Genomic DNA, 14,540 nt, shown 5'->3' with positions numbered 1-14,540 from the left:
ATCTTGTTTTATGAGAAGTTTCAGGTAAAGAAAAAAACTACTTTCCGCACATACAGAACAACTTGCGCAAATGACTTGTGTTCATGACAATCACTTCTGAACAAGTTCAGTTGCGTGCCACAAATGATGAAGTCAATTTTAAATGCTTGAATTTGTTTTATATTCAAACAGTCATGTACATTGTTAAGATCACAGAACGAAGTCTTCGCAACAATGTCGGGTTTGTACTAAAGTGGGGACTTATTTAAGCTGCACTTTAAAAAGTTCTAGCAACAAGACGATATGGCTGAGATATTGCCGATGTGACGTTAAATATTAACTCACTCACTCACTCTAGCAACAAGACTTATAGTGACAATAAATATCGTATCGAATTTGTTTATTGAGTAGTTTTAAGTCGCATACAACTCGCATCTTGCATTATTGTCTTCCCCTGACTTGTCTTACATGGATTTGTCAAATGAAGAAAATACGTTGGCGTAATGACAGCACACACATCACAGTCACTACAAAAGGAAAAAAAGAAAGCCTAAACTGGGTTCGCAGCTAGATCCTCAGGGCGAACCCCGTGCAGTTTCTTTTTTCAGGCTCGTCTCCGACATCATGTGGACACAAACAAAGGGTCGTGACTTTGAGATGGATCTTAGTGATTTAATTGGTCACGGGCCTACGGTGAGGTGGATCTAAAGCCATTTAATTGGTCGCGAGCCTATGGTGAGGTGGATCTAAGGATTTAATTGGTCGCGGGCCTACGGTGAGGTGGATCTTAGCGGATTTAATTGGTTGCGGGCCTGCAGTGAGGTGGATCTAAGCGATTTAATTGGTTGCGGGCCTGCGGTGAGGTGGATCTAAGCGATTTTATTGGTTGCGGGCCTGCGGACTTGGAGTAGGACAATTTCCATTTCTGCTACAACTCTGCTGCAACTAATTGTATGCGATTAAACGTTACACGTTACGATTAGGGTGTTCCTGATGAAGCCAGTTGGTTCTACACGTGGCACCATGAGTACACTCTTTAAGTGAGTATGGTCTATATGCTTTGTCAAAAACTTTCATTTCAAGTGGGTTATCACTGATTATTTTCTTTAAAATATTTATCTTATCAACGTGGTATGTATTGAATCCCGGTCTTCGTGATAAGAACTAACTTACATGCACCTAGACATTTTATGTGTGGATTCGTTTTGTAAGTACAGCTTTGCATTGTGGTAATTTTGTGGTTAATCAAACCTTCTCAGTAACAGACATACTTGCAACTTCCCCATGTATATGTATATAAACACATATGTTAGAGTATTTGGAATCCGTCCAATTATACAGAGTGCAAATGCTGGATATAACGTAACCATTATCTTAAATGAATATAACAACAGGACCCTGATACTAAACTGTAGCGTTCCTTTGTAATTAAGTGCACAAGATGAATTACACATTAATGGACATTCTGTCGACTTAATAGAGTAGAAACAAATAGCCTTGCACATAATACTTGTGAGTTGACAAGCCGATGTCTCACTCAACCTTTTATACAGTGTAATAATAAGGCACATTCATCCGTAACATGATAAAATGTGAATCGGTTTTATTAAGAAATCCGAATACAGTTTCCATTATGGAAAAAATAATATGAAAATAAATCTCCTTTATACGAATACAAGCTGCTACCATTCAAACATCCCTCTGTAATTCGAAAGGATATTTAGTGCCAGGTTGTTAAACAACAATCACTTCCAGCCAGACTGTAGATTTGGTTTGCGACATCTCGTTGACAAACATGTAGTTGTTTCTTGTGATGGTTCTGAGTAAGTACTAAGACTTTTGCATATATGTGTACAGTGCAGTGCCTAGTACAATGGTATCATTGTGCGATACGCATATATTTGATTTAGTCTGTTGGCCTTTGCAGCAGATTTGAGGGGCGGTGGGTAGCCTAATGGTTAAAGCGTTGGTTCGTCACGCCGAAAGACCCGGGTTCGAATCCCACATGGGTACAATGTGTGAAGCCCCATTTCTGGTGTCCCCTGCCGTGATGTTGCTTGGAATATTGCTAAAAGCGGCGTAAAACCAAACTCAGTCAGTCAGTCAGTCAGTCAGTGCAGCAGATTTGAGCATGTCATGACAATAGAAATTATCCGTCATAGGGTCCAAACCGAACAACTGAAGGAAGCAACTGATTTAACAAAAAATCAATTTCACATTCTCAAATCAAACGTTTGCAGATGCTACTGTTGATCATGATCACGATGGTTAATGCCTTATATCTCTATCTCCTCGTAGGTGTATATATTCTCTGTTTAGTGCCAGCCATTTGCGATTCCATGCCGCAAGATAAGGGGAAGTGTACACGAAAAAATAACTCCTTTTCCTGTGTGAAAACAAAGGGAATTTTAAAATTACATGTAATTACTATCAATGTTAGAAGCTATACACTGACATGTTGAAATACGCTGACGTGTTGAAATGTTATGCCATTATGAAGCTTTTGCTTTCAGAGCTAAAAAGGTCAGAGTTACCCAACTTAGATTATGACGTAATTGGTCCCAAATGATTCAGATTGGTCTCGTGCCTAGTTCCAATGCCAGAGAAATACATAGTGAAACTAATAGCATGAAAATATGTGTAAAATAGAGCTTTGAATCGATATAATGTAGAAACTAAATTTGTTACTTATGATATCTATACTCTTTTGGCTTTGAACCCACGAAAAGAATGCTTTTACTGTTGACAAAATGAAGTCAAAATGGTATATGTTCGTGTAAACTTGCCCTTTAAAATGTAAACCCCACTCAGACACACAGAGACTTTTTATACTCCAAGGCGTCCCCTTCTCTTGTTTCACAGAGTTAAATGAACGCAAGGTACTCGGAAACACTAGGGCACTATTGCTGAATTTACAGCCAAGCCCAACATCCGTGGCACACGCATTTGCAATGGATGATCACTTCGTGTGCAACCCCGTGAGCACGCGTATCACATACGTTTTCATGCGTTCTCAACACGTGCATGGTAACTTTAAGGCAGTAGTATACTAGGTGTATTTGGGTGTAACGTGATTGACAGAAGCGGCCGTGACACAGGCGCTTAGTATTGAACTGCAGTATTTAGTATCGCTTATAGGCTTGATATTGTTCAATTTCAGTCGGCCTGTTGACCGCTCAATCTGTCACTGCACGAGGGAGACATGGCAGAACGGAACGGCCTGGTAAGCGACACTGAAAATCTCTGGCTAATAAGGCTAGCATCGTTCACTTCTTCCCAATCGTCGGATTGGCCCATCCTCTGATAGAATTCCCAACCATCTGTTTAAGATTTCCACAGCCACTATCAAACATTTCTCAAGCGCTTCCACTCCCAGTATCTCCTAACATCTGTCTAGCCCTGCCACTACTGTTAACCCTTCCACTTTATGTATTACGAATCACCTGTCTCTGCCCTTCCACTACCAGTATTCCAAACTGTCTCTAACCCTTCCGGTACCTGTATTTCAAATCATCTGTCAACCCTTCCACTACCAGTATTCTAGTCATCATCTGTCAACCCTTCCACTACCAGTATTCTGTCATCATCTGTCTAGCCCTTCCACTACCAGTATATTCTGTCATCATCTGTCAACCCTTCCACTACCAGTATTCTGTCATCATCTGTCTAGCCCTTCCACTACCAGTATTCTGTCATCATCTGTCTAGCCCCTTCCACTACCAGTATTCTGTCATCATCTGTCAACCCTTCCACTACCAGTATTCTGTCAACCCCTTCCACTACCAGTATTCCTCCTGTCAACCCCTTCCACTACCAGTATTCTGTCATCATCTGTCAACCCCTTCCACTACCAGTATTCTGTCATCATCTGTCAACCCTTCCACTACCAGTATTCTGTCATCATCTGTCAACCCTTCCACTACCAGTATTCTGTCATCATGTCTAGCTCCTTCCACTACCAGTATTCTGTCATCATCTGTCTAGCCCTTCCACTACCAGTAGTATTCTGTCATCATCTGTCTAACCCTTCCACTACCAGTATTCTGTCATCATCTGTCTAGCCCTTCCACTACCAGTATTCTGTCATCATCTGTCTAACCCTTCCACTACAAGTATTCTTGTCATCATCTGTCTAGCTCCTTTCCACTACCAGTATTCTGTCATCATCTGTCTAGCCCTTCCACTACCAGTATTCTGTCATCATCTGTCTAACCCTTCCACTACCAGTATTCTGTCATCATCTGTCTAGCTCCCTTCCACTACCAGTATTCTGTCATCATCTGTCTAGCCCCTTCCACTACCAGTATTCTGTCATCATCTGTCTAACCTCTTCCACTACCAGTATTCTGTCATCATCTGTCTAGCCCTTCCACTACCAGTATTCTTGTCATCATCTGTCTAGCCCTTCCACTACCAGTATTCTGTCATCATCTGTCTAACCCTGCCACTACCAGTATTCCGTCATCATCTGTCTAGCTCCTTCCACTACCAGTATTCTGTCATCATCTGTCTAACCCTTCCACTACCAGTATTCTGTCATCATCTGTCTAACCCTTCCACTACCAGTATTCTGTCATCATCTGTCTAGCCTCCTTCCACTACCAGTATTCTGGTCATCATCTGTCTTAGCCCCTTCCACTACCAGTGTTTCCATGGTCATCATCTGTCTAGCCCTTCCACTACCAGTATTCCTGTCATCATCCGTCTAACCCTTCCACTACCAGTATTTACATCATCTGTCAATCAGTTCCACTTCTTAATCAGCTTGTGCCATTACGTTTGGTTGACGTTGTGTACCCTTTGTGTAATGGCTAATTTTTCAGCATTTTTCAAACAATCTAACCTGGTGCAATGGCAACGGCCAAATTGGCCAGTGAACAATTTTAACATGTCTGACTACTTCTACCAGATAAATTCTGTAATCTTTACCTATCCGGATGGCATACGTTTGCGTCCTTCCAACGGCGCCTGTTCATGACGGAAATCTAAATAAAGTCCGAATGACGAATCGACGTCTGTGAACGGTCAGGAATGTCGCAGCGTCAATGTCGGCGTTCAATACGCGCATGAAAATGCGTTCCAACGTTTTCGCAAGGGCGCAGGATCACAGCCAGATTCCAGTTCGGAAATCGAATATTATGTCGCGAAGATCCTTCCGCTTTCGCGATGGTTAACGGATATTTTATCTCCGGTTCCCGCAGTTCCATCGTATTCGTCTTTCCTTCTGCCCATTTCGGCGATGCATATGGCGCACGAGCAGCGAACACGCAGGTATCCGGATGGTTACGGTATTACGCGGTGCTTCCGTGTCGGCGACGTACCGAGAACCATCCGAGCGACGCACGCGTCCAGTTTGAAGTATCCATGTCTTAGTCGGTATCCAGATGCATTAAATCATAGGCCCATAGTTTCTAATGTAGCACCACGGCTTGTTCATTGAATATCAGCGTCTATTCAATCTGAGCGCAACATGGAAAATATTCTATCATTATCTCCATCTACAACTTTGATGACCCATGTTTGTTGTCGGCCCATACCATCCGGCCTTGTCATCGTCTTCAGGCATTCCCAACATGAATGGAATAAGAAATATATTATTCCCGGCATCGAGTTCTCAGTCACCCAATGAGCAAGATACTTTCATGCTGTCTTATCGCTCCATTCTTATCACTGTTGTTGAGAAGGAAAAATGGGAGGAGCTGTACTTGCATGAAAGGGAATGATGAGAAGACGGCGAGAGAAACATGCGCAGAACAACAGATCGTCTAATTCAAATGTAAAAGCAAATACAATGTGGGAATAAATCCTTTTCTCTTCTGCTAGCCTGGTTGTGATACTCGGCTAAAACACTTAATTGATTACACAATGCCATTTTGAAAGTCATCAAATGTAAAATCTGTTACAGATTATAGTAATTTTGTTGGGTTGAGACCCATCCGGGATTCGAACTCACACCCTCTGGCACCTAATCGCCAGCACACAAAGTCAGTCGCCTAACCCGTTCAGCTACAGCGACTTTTGCATTAAACAAAATGTTCCAGATGTTAAAACTGATGTTACCGTGAATAGAATCAATTTTACAATACTGAATACGTAAACGCGAGAGTGATATATGTAGATATAGTTGGAACCTGAAGAGCGTTATAAGTGGCCACCTATGTCATATCGGGATGTATATATATATATATATATATATATAGTTAATGTATATATTCATCTAGATAAAGTGGAAACAAGCAGGAGGGAAATCCGTGTCGTTGCCGCAATTTTGCGGGTTTGTGTAAATATTTTGTGTAAATACTACTACTACTACTACTACTACTACTACTACTACTACTACTACTACTACGTAAGAGGCGGCTAACGGGATCGGGTAGTCAGGCTCGATTACTAGATTGACACACGTCATCGTATCCCAGTTTCGTAGATCGATTCTTATGTTGTTGATCATTAGATTGTTTGGTCCAGACTCAATTACTTACAGACCGCCGCCATATAGCTGAAATATTGCGGAGTGCGGTATAAAACTAAACTCATTCACTCACTCACTCACTATGAAAACACTTGTCTGTGTTGGCGTGTAACGTGGAGCACGTGAAATTAATCCCTAACGGGTATTCGTCGCCCTTTGTGTATTTTTTCAAATTTGAATGTTTTAGTGACGCGATTGTAACGGTTGTCTTCACTGAATATTGCCTAGTGCAGGTACGCGCTCGCTCACTCACTCACTCACTCACCACTCACCACCACTCACCACTCACCACCACTCACTCACTCACTCACTCACTCACTCACTCACTCACTCACCTCACTCACTCACTCACCTCACTCACTCACTCACCACTCACTCACTCACTCACCTCACTCACTCACTCACTCACTCACTCACTCACCTCACTCACTCACTCACTCACCTCACTCACTCACTCACTCACTCACTCACTCACCACTCCCACTCACTCACCTTCACTCACTCACTCACGGCATACTCGTATATGGTGCTGCCCTGGAATCCAGATCCTCGTGAGTAACTAGCATTAACCTACAATGTAATGCTGTTTATGCATAGTTATTTTTGTACTCATGTGCAAAACAAAGCATACAGCATTGTCTACTTCACAAATAACATGTGACATAGTCACATTAGAAGGTGGAAAGGGTTTTGTCTCTATAAATGATTCTGATATAAATGATATAATCTCGCACCAATAAAGGGATTGATTGGGTGGGCGCCTCTTGAGATCCTCCCAGTCTCATCGGTATGCTATAAACGTCGTATGTAGCGAACCCTGATCTTTGTGATATAAGCCATGCTTCCTGCACAGCTGCTAGACAGTTTAGATTTCCCGTGTAAGTAAAGTCTTGTTTGTAAGTAGATTGTGGTAATTTGTTAATGTTACCTTCGAAATTTTAGAAACACTACGACTTCCCCATATAAATGTCGTTCCGAATCACAGATGTTAGAATATTTTGACTCCAATCATATAGACCGTAAATACTTGATACAACATGGTAACTAATCGTACATGAATATAACAAAAGGACCCTATTTCCTTCATCTGTTACGTCTTTGTAATTCCGTGAAGCCCACTTCTGATGTCCCCGCCGTGATGTTGCTGGAATATTGCTTAAAGCGGCGTAAAACCAAACTCAGTCAGTCAGTCAATCTTTGTAATTCCGTGCACTTGAATCGCACATTAATCGACTTGTCACACAAAAAGGCAGCCTTGCACGTATTGCTCGTGTTGTGATCCAATGTCTCACCCAACCTTATCATACACTGTAATCATAAAGGATATTTATTTTATGTAATATAATCAAATGCCATTTGTTTTATTAAGAAACCCGAATACATTTTTCATTATGGAAAAAATAATATGAAAATTAAACTCCTTTATATGAATACCAGCTGCTACCATTTAAACATCATCTGTAATTGGAAAGGATATTTAGTGCGTGCTTGTTAAACAACAATCACTTCCAGCCAGACTGTAGATTTGGCTTGCGACATCTCGTTGACAAGCATGAAGTTGTTTCTTGTGATGGTTCTTAGTAAGTACTAAGACATTTGTATATACATGTACAGTGTAGCGCTTAGTACAGTGGTATCATTGTACAATACGCATTCATTTCCTTTAGTCTGTGAGCCTTTGCACAGATTTGAAAATGTCGTGACATTTGAAGTAAATAGTAACAGCGTCCAAACTAAGCAACTGAATTAACACATTCGGTTCAAACATTCAATTTCACATTCTCAAATCAAACGTTTGCAGAGGCAACTGTTGATTAAGATCACAACGATAGTAAATGCTGTATATCCCATCTCTCGCAAATATATAGATTTTCTGTAAAATCTAGTGGAGGAGGATATGTGAAATAGATAATATCAATGCCAAAAACTTAGCACTCATTTTTCTCACATTGAAAGTAACACGCTCAATATAAGTGTTGAAACGTTATGCCATTATGAAGCCTTAGTTTTCAGAGCTAAACAGGCCGAAGTTACCCCTTAGATTATGACGTAATTAGTGCCAATTGATTCAGACTGTCCTCTGTCTAGTCCTAATGCCAGAGATATACATAGCGCGGTGAAATTAATCGCTTGAAAATGTGTCCCTAAAAATGAAAGATCCAAGAAGAAAGGTTTGATAGCGTGCATTTTCCTCAATAAACCACTCACCTCTTAATGAAAACACCAAATATACTCTCCCACGAAAACCCAAACGCATCATGAACAGAGCAAAATTTCATCACTAGCAAATGAATTAAAACGTGATTCATTTGATACAAAAGGTTTTGCTCTGTATATGAGTCCTATGGTGTTTATGTTTTGAAACTTTACACATCACAACAAAACGCACCATCCGTAAAATAAAATAATCCGAATTCAACAGCATGATTTTCAATTTCGGCGTGTAGTGTCACAGAATACACAATTCACACGCAATGCACGTGAAAGTTGGGGATCAGATAGTCTCAATGATGGGTATAAAAGGTTGATCGCTGTCTGTCGATTATTCACTGTATTTGGAATATTGTTGACGAACGCAAAATGCCACGTCTAAGTGAAGCCAACCGTCATATCGCCATTGGTTTGCTTGAAGCTGGCCAGTCTCAACGTGCAGTTGCCCGACGCATGAATGTTCACCAAAAAGCACCATTTCACGGCTCTGGGAGAGATATCGCCGGCAGAATGCGGTAGCAGATGCCCCTCGTAGTGGGCGACCTCGAGCGACCACTGCGGCGCAGCATCGCTACATCCGGGTACATCACCTGCGTCATCGAACAGCTACGGCGACCAGTACCGCTCGACAAATACCCGGATTGAGGAGGCTTTCTGCACAGACCGTCAGGAACAGGTTGAGAGGCTGGTTTACGTGCCAGAGGACCTTATTTTGGCCCTGTGCTTCGACAACAACATCGTCGACATCGAGTTCAATGGTGCACCAACGTTCAGGCCTGGAACCTACCGAATTGGCGTAGAATCTGGTTCAGTGATGAATCACGATTTCTATTGGAACGACGCGATGGAAGAATGCGGGTGTGCAGACGTCGACGTGAACGTCTCCCCGACGCTTGCGTTCCCCAGGTGGACAGATTCGGCCGGGACAGTGTTATGATGTGGGGAGCGATCACCTGCCGTAGGAGAAGTGATTTGGTGATGATCCAGGGCAACCTGACAGCTCAATGGTACTGTGACGAAATCCTACGCCCACACCTCCTTCCAATCATTGATCGCCAGAGGGAGTTGTTTCAACAGGACAATGCCAGGCCCCACACAGCACGTCACACTAGAGACTTCCTCCAGAACCACAACATCAATGTGCTCCCCTGGCCCTCAAGATCATCGGACTTAAACCCGATCGAACATCTGTGGGATGCCCTGGACAGACGGGTGCGACGCCGTAACCCTCAGCCCCAGACACTTCAGCAACTCGCACAGGCACTACAGGCAGAGTGGGCTGCGATTGGGCAACACTAGATTCTGACGTCACCACATCGTCTCCATGTGACACTCAAACTGACTTTCCCTCGAGTTGGTGCCAAAGATGTATAAGTCTGAATTCCCAACCATCTGTTCAGCTATCCACAATCACTATCAAACATTTCTCAAGCGCTTCCACACCCAGTATTCCCAAACAAATGTCTAATCCTACCGCTACCAGTATATACAATCATCTGTCTATCCCTTTCACTACTAGTATCACTAATCATCTGTCTCGCCCATTCACTATCAATATTCCCAGCCATATGTCTATCCTTTTCGCTACCATATTATTAAATCATCTGCCTATACCTCCCACTATCAGTATTACTAACCATCTGTGTACCCCTTCCAATATGAATGTTACTAACCATCTGTCTATCCTTCCGCTACCAGTATTACTAACCATTAGTCTATCCCTTCCACTATCAGTATTAATAATCATCTGTTTTCTACCCCTTCCGCTACCAGTATTACTAACAATCTGTCTACCCCTTCCGCTACCAGTATTATTAACCATCTGCCTATCCCTTCCACTATCAGTATTAATAACCATCTGTCTACCCCTTCCGCTATCAGTATTACTAACCATCTGTGTACCCCTTCCACTATGAGTGTAACCACCCATCTATCTATCCTTCCGCTACCAATATAACTAACCATCAGTCTATCCCTTCCACTATCAGTTTTAATAATCATCTGTTTTCTACCTCTTCCGCTACCAGTATTACTAACCATCCGCCTATCCCTTCCACTATCAGTTACTAACCATCTGCCTATCCCTTCCGCTACCAGTATTACAAACATCTGTCTCGCCCTTACACTACCAGTATTAGTATTCCTAATCATCTCTCGCGGCCCGTTATTACCAGTATTCCCAATCATCTGTCTCGACCTTTCTTTAGCAGTATTCCGAATCTCCTGTCAACCCCTTACTAAAGTAGTATTCGTGATTATCAGTCTATGCATTCCACTATCAGTATTACTAACCATCTGTCTTTCCCTTCCACTATCTGTATTACTAACCATCTGTCTACCCCTTCCACTATCAGTACTACTAACCATCTGCCTATCCCTTCCACTATCGGTATTACTAACCATCTGTCTACCCCTTTCACCATCAGCATTGCTAACCATCTGTTTACCTTTCCGACTATCAGTATTACTAACCATCTGTCTACCCCTTCAACAATCAGTATTACTAACCGTCTGTCTATCCCTTCCACTACCAGTATTACTAATCATCTGTCTACCCCTTTCACTATCAGCATTATTAACCATCTGTCTACCCCTTCCGCTACGAGTATAACTAGCCATCTGCCTATACCCCCCACTACCAGTATTACTAACCATCTGTCTACCCCTTCCACTATCAGTATTACTAACCATCTGTCTATCCCTTCAACTACCAGTATTACTAACCATCTGCCTATACCTCCCACTACCAGTATTACTAACCATCTGTCTACCCCTTCCACTATCAGTATTACTAACCATCTGCCTATACCTCCCACTACCAGTATTACTAACAATCTGTCTACCCCTTCCACTATCAGTATTACTAACCATCTGTCTACCCCTTCCGCTGCCAGTATTTACAAACATCTGTGTCGTCCTTACACTACCACTATTACTATTCCCAATCATCTCTCTAGGCCAGTCATTACCAGTATTCCCAATCATTTGTCTCGACCTTTCATTACCAGTATTCCCAATTCTCCTGTCAACCCCTTCCTAAAGTAGTATTCCTGATCATCTATTTAGCCCATCCACTATCAGTATTCAAAATTATCTGTCTCGCCCTTTACGGCCTGTTTATCTGTCATATGTGCAAGGGGTACTACTCCTCGCCTCATCACAATCCATGTCCATTCCTTAAAGCTATCTGCTGGCCTTGTTTCCTTTACGCCTAGCATCGTGTTGTGTTTAGAGAGTCTGCTCTTGGGAAAGGTGATGGACACAATTGGCATCACAGTTCCTGAGTATATATTGCACAACGTGAAAATAATAAAACAACGCAAGCACCATAAGCAGAATAATTCCTAGACATCACAAACACAACAGTTTCCATCTCAGACATGCATGTTGGCTCAATTTCCGGTCGTTTCCTTCAAGTACCGCATTCTGATCGGGGGAGCAACAGGCTATCTAAATACGTACAAAGGTACATTTTATATAGGTACACGTTCACCTTAAATATTCAAATGGCTCAATTAAGGGGTATGAATTAAGAACATACTGGATAAGAATTAAGCACAAGCATTGGATTGCGATCCCTTGCTCGTTAGCATATAATCAGGCCTGGGAATTTAATTTACAAGAAAAAGCTGTCACTGAAGAGAATTCATTTGAATCAAACCTAAATCATAGGACATAACATAAATATATCAACAGTTGGGAATATGTGTTCTGTTAATAAGGAAAGTAAAAAAGTCTTGAAGTCACACAGTTATATTTGTAGAGGTCAGTAGCATCCCGTGCCAGAGACTCCCTAGCCCAAAACATATATATTTCAATTCCTATTTGTGTACAAATGTTATTTACAATCATACAGGATTGATTCACAAAGTTGATTGATTTTGTTTCCCACGAACAAACTACACACGCACGAGTCTTCACGCATTCTAATGGTTACATTATTATATATTTTCAAATTACGGTACTCGTTTGCAGTTGTCATCAACACTTTACAGACATATATTCACAAATTTGTTTAAAACAACAAATTTGCACGAATAAACGTTCACTTAATCCATAATCTAGTTGGGTTCGACTAGGCACTTTACGGTGGTATATTCAAAATAAACATTTGCAAGTCCTTCCTGTCTGACGAAGACGAAACTCCAAAATCTATCATACAGGGTAAAATTTCTGAAATTTTATGCCGCTTCACACGCGTAGGAAAATGCCTCTTGTAGTTTTTCTTGCTTTGTATATATAATGTATTTATTATAATGTACATAAAGGGCGGATGTAAAAATCTTTTTAGCTTCTTATGTTTAAATTTGACTGTGGTTTTATTGTTGCCATGATCATGCACTAGTGGGTGGACACTGACACCTATGAAGATGGACATCGGATCAAAGCCACATGAAAGTAAAAAACCCGAACCAAGCATCATGTCAATGTACTGGCCTGTGCCAACGCTGGGCATCCGTTCTCGAGGTGTTGGACAGTCTCATTAAATTCATAACACAATCGGCAATTCATATTTACATTCTGACGTAAAATCACACACTGACGGTTATGAGTGGGAAGTGACTGGTCCTGAGCAGCAAGCAGAAAGCCTTCTGTTTCACTTTTCTTGAACTCGTGGAATTTCAGGACATGCAACCGTTTCCATGCCGGTTTCATTGAATCTTCCCATTTGTTAACCAGTTTTAATTACTCCTAATGTGACCATGAATGGATTCCGCATACACTGATCTGTATAAGTTGCCTAGTTGGTTGGTTTGTTGTTTAAAGCCGCACTCAGCAATATTCCAGCTGTATGGCGGCCGTTTGTAAATAATCGAATCTGGACCAGACAATCCAGTGATCAACAGCATGAGCATCGATCTACGCAATTGGGATACCATGGCATGTGTCAACCATCTCAGCAACCCTGACCACCCGATCCCGTTAGTCGGCTCTTACGACAAGCATGTGTTGCTGAATACCAATTCTAACCCGGATCTTCACAGATATGATCTGTATAAGACGTTGTGAATATGTTATATAGCGACTCTTTAATTCTATTTTGTATCATATTTAATCTGTTAAGCCAGATACTTTCATTGATGTCAACGTCTTATTCTAGTATGATCCAACAGCCATCATACGTAATGTTGCCTTCATTATTCTAAACCGGCAAGCAAAACGATTATATCTAATCTTTGGTTTATTATATAGTGCCGTTTCTTTCGGAATGTACCTAATTTAACAATGTTGTTATAGATGAAATCACTTTTGATGATGCATGACATGTAATTATGAAAAGTAATAATTTAGTCGCTTAACAGCTTACAGACTTTCATATTGCTTTTATATGACACACAGCAGGAATTAGAGGGTTACGAAGGTTATCAAGATCAAAGTTGGATTATCGGCCGCCGACGGGATTTGGTGGCGGTCTCTCACGGATGTTGTTAAAGAAAAATGGATGAGATGTAATCATATGACGGAATGATGAGGAGACGCCGAGAGAAACATGCGCACAACGACAGAACGTCTTTCTTATTCAAATGTGCAACAAACATGATGTGGGCAATAAATCTTTTACGCTCTGCTACCCTGGTAAAAATAACTATTTTGATTCAAACCTCTGTAAAAACACATAGTCCTTGAATATAATCGTACACACACATCAAATATGTCGTGAGTGAGTGAGTTTAGTTTTACGCCGCACTCAGCAATATTTTAGCTATATGGTGGCGGTCTGTAAAGAATCGAGTCTGGACCATGCAATCCAGTGATCAACAGCATGATCTGCGCAATTGGGAACCCATGACATGTGTCAACCAAGTCAGCGAGCCTGACCACCCGAACCCGTTATTCGCCTCTTACGACAAGCATAGTCGCCTTTTGTGGCAGGCAT

At 41.6% G+C, this 14,540-nt stretch overlaps 1 long non-coding RNA gene across 1 annotated transcript; it reads left to right on the top strand.

Annotated features, from left to right (window-relative positions):
- The first annotated feature begins 1,708 nt into the window (after positions 1 to 1,708).
- LOC124278289 lies at positions 1,709 to 14,166 on the top strand. The gene is made up of 3 exons (XR_006899049.1): positions 1,709 to 1,802; positions 3,140 to 3,202; positions 14,003 to 14,166. It is a non-coding gene; the product is annotated as an uncharacterized LOC124278289 (long non-coding RNA).
- The last annotated feature ends 374 nt before the right edge of the window (positions 14,167 to 14,540 follow it).

Source organism: Haliotis rubra, unplaced genomic scaffold, assembly GCF_003918875.1.
Source record: "Haliotis rubra isolate DU_JTF1 unplaced genomic scaffold, ASM391887v1 Scf1060, whole genome shotgun sequence".
In the NCBI taxonomy this organism is placed as follows: domain Eukaryota; kingdom Metazoa; phylum Mollusca; class Gastropoda; order Lepetellida; family Haliotidae; genus Haliotis; species Haliotis rubra.
Note: the sequence above shows the minus strand (reverse complement) of the source record. Positions and strands in the feature narration are given on the sequence as shown.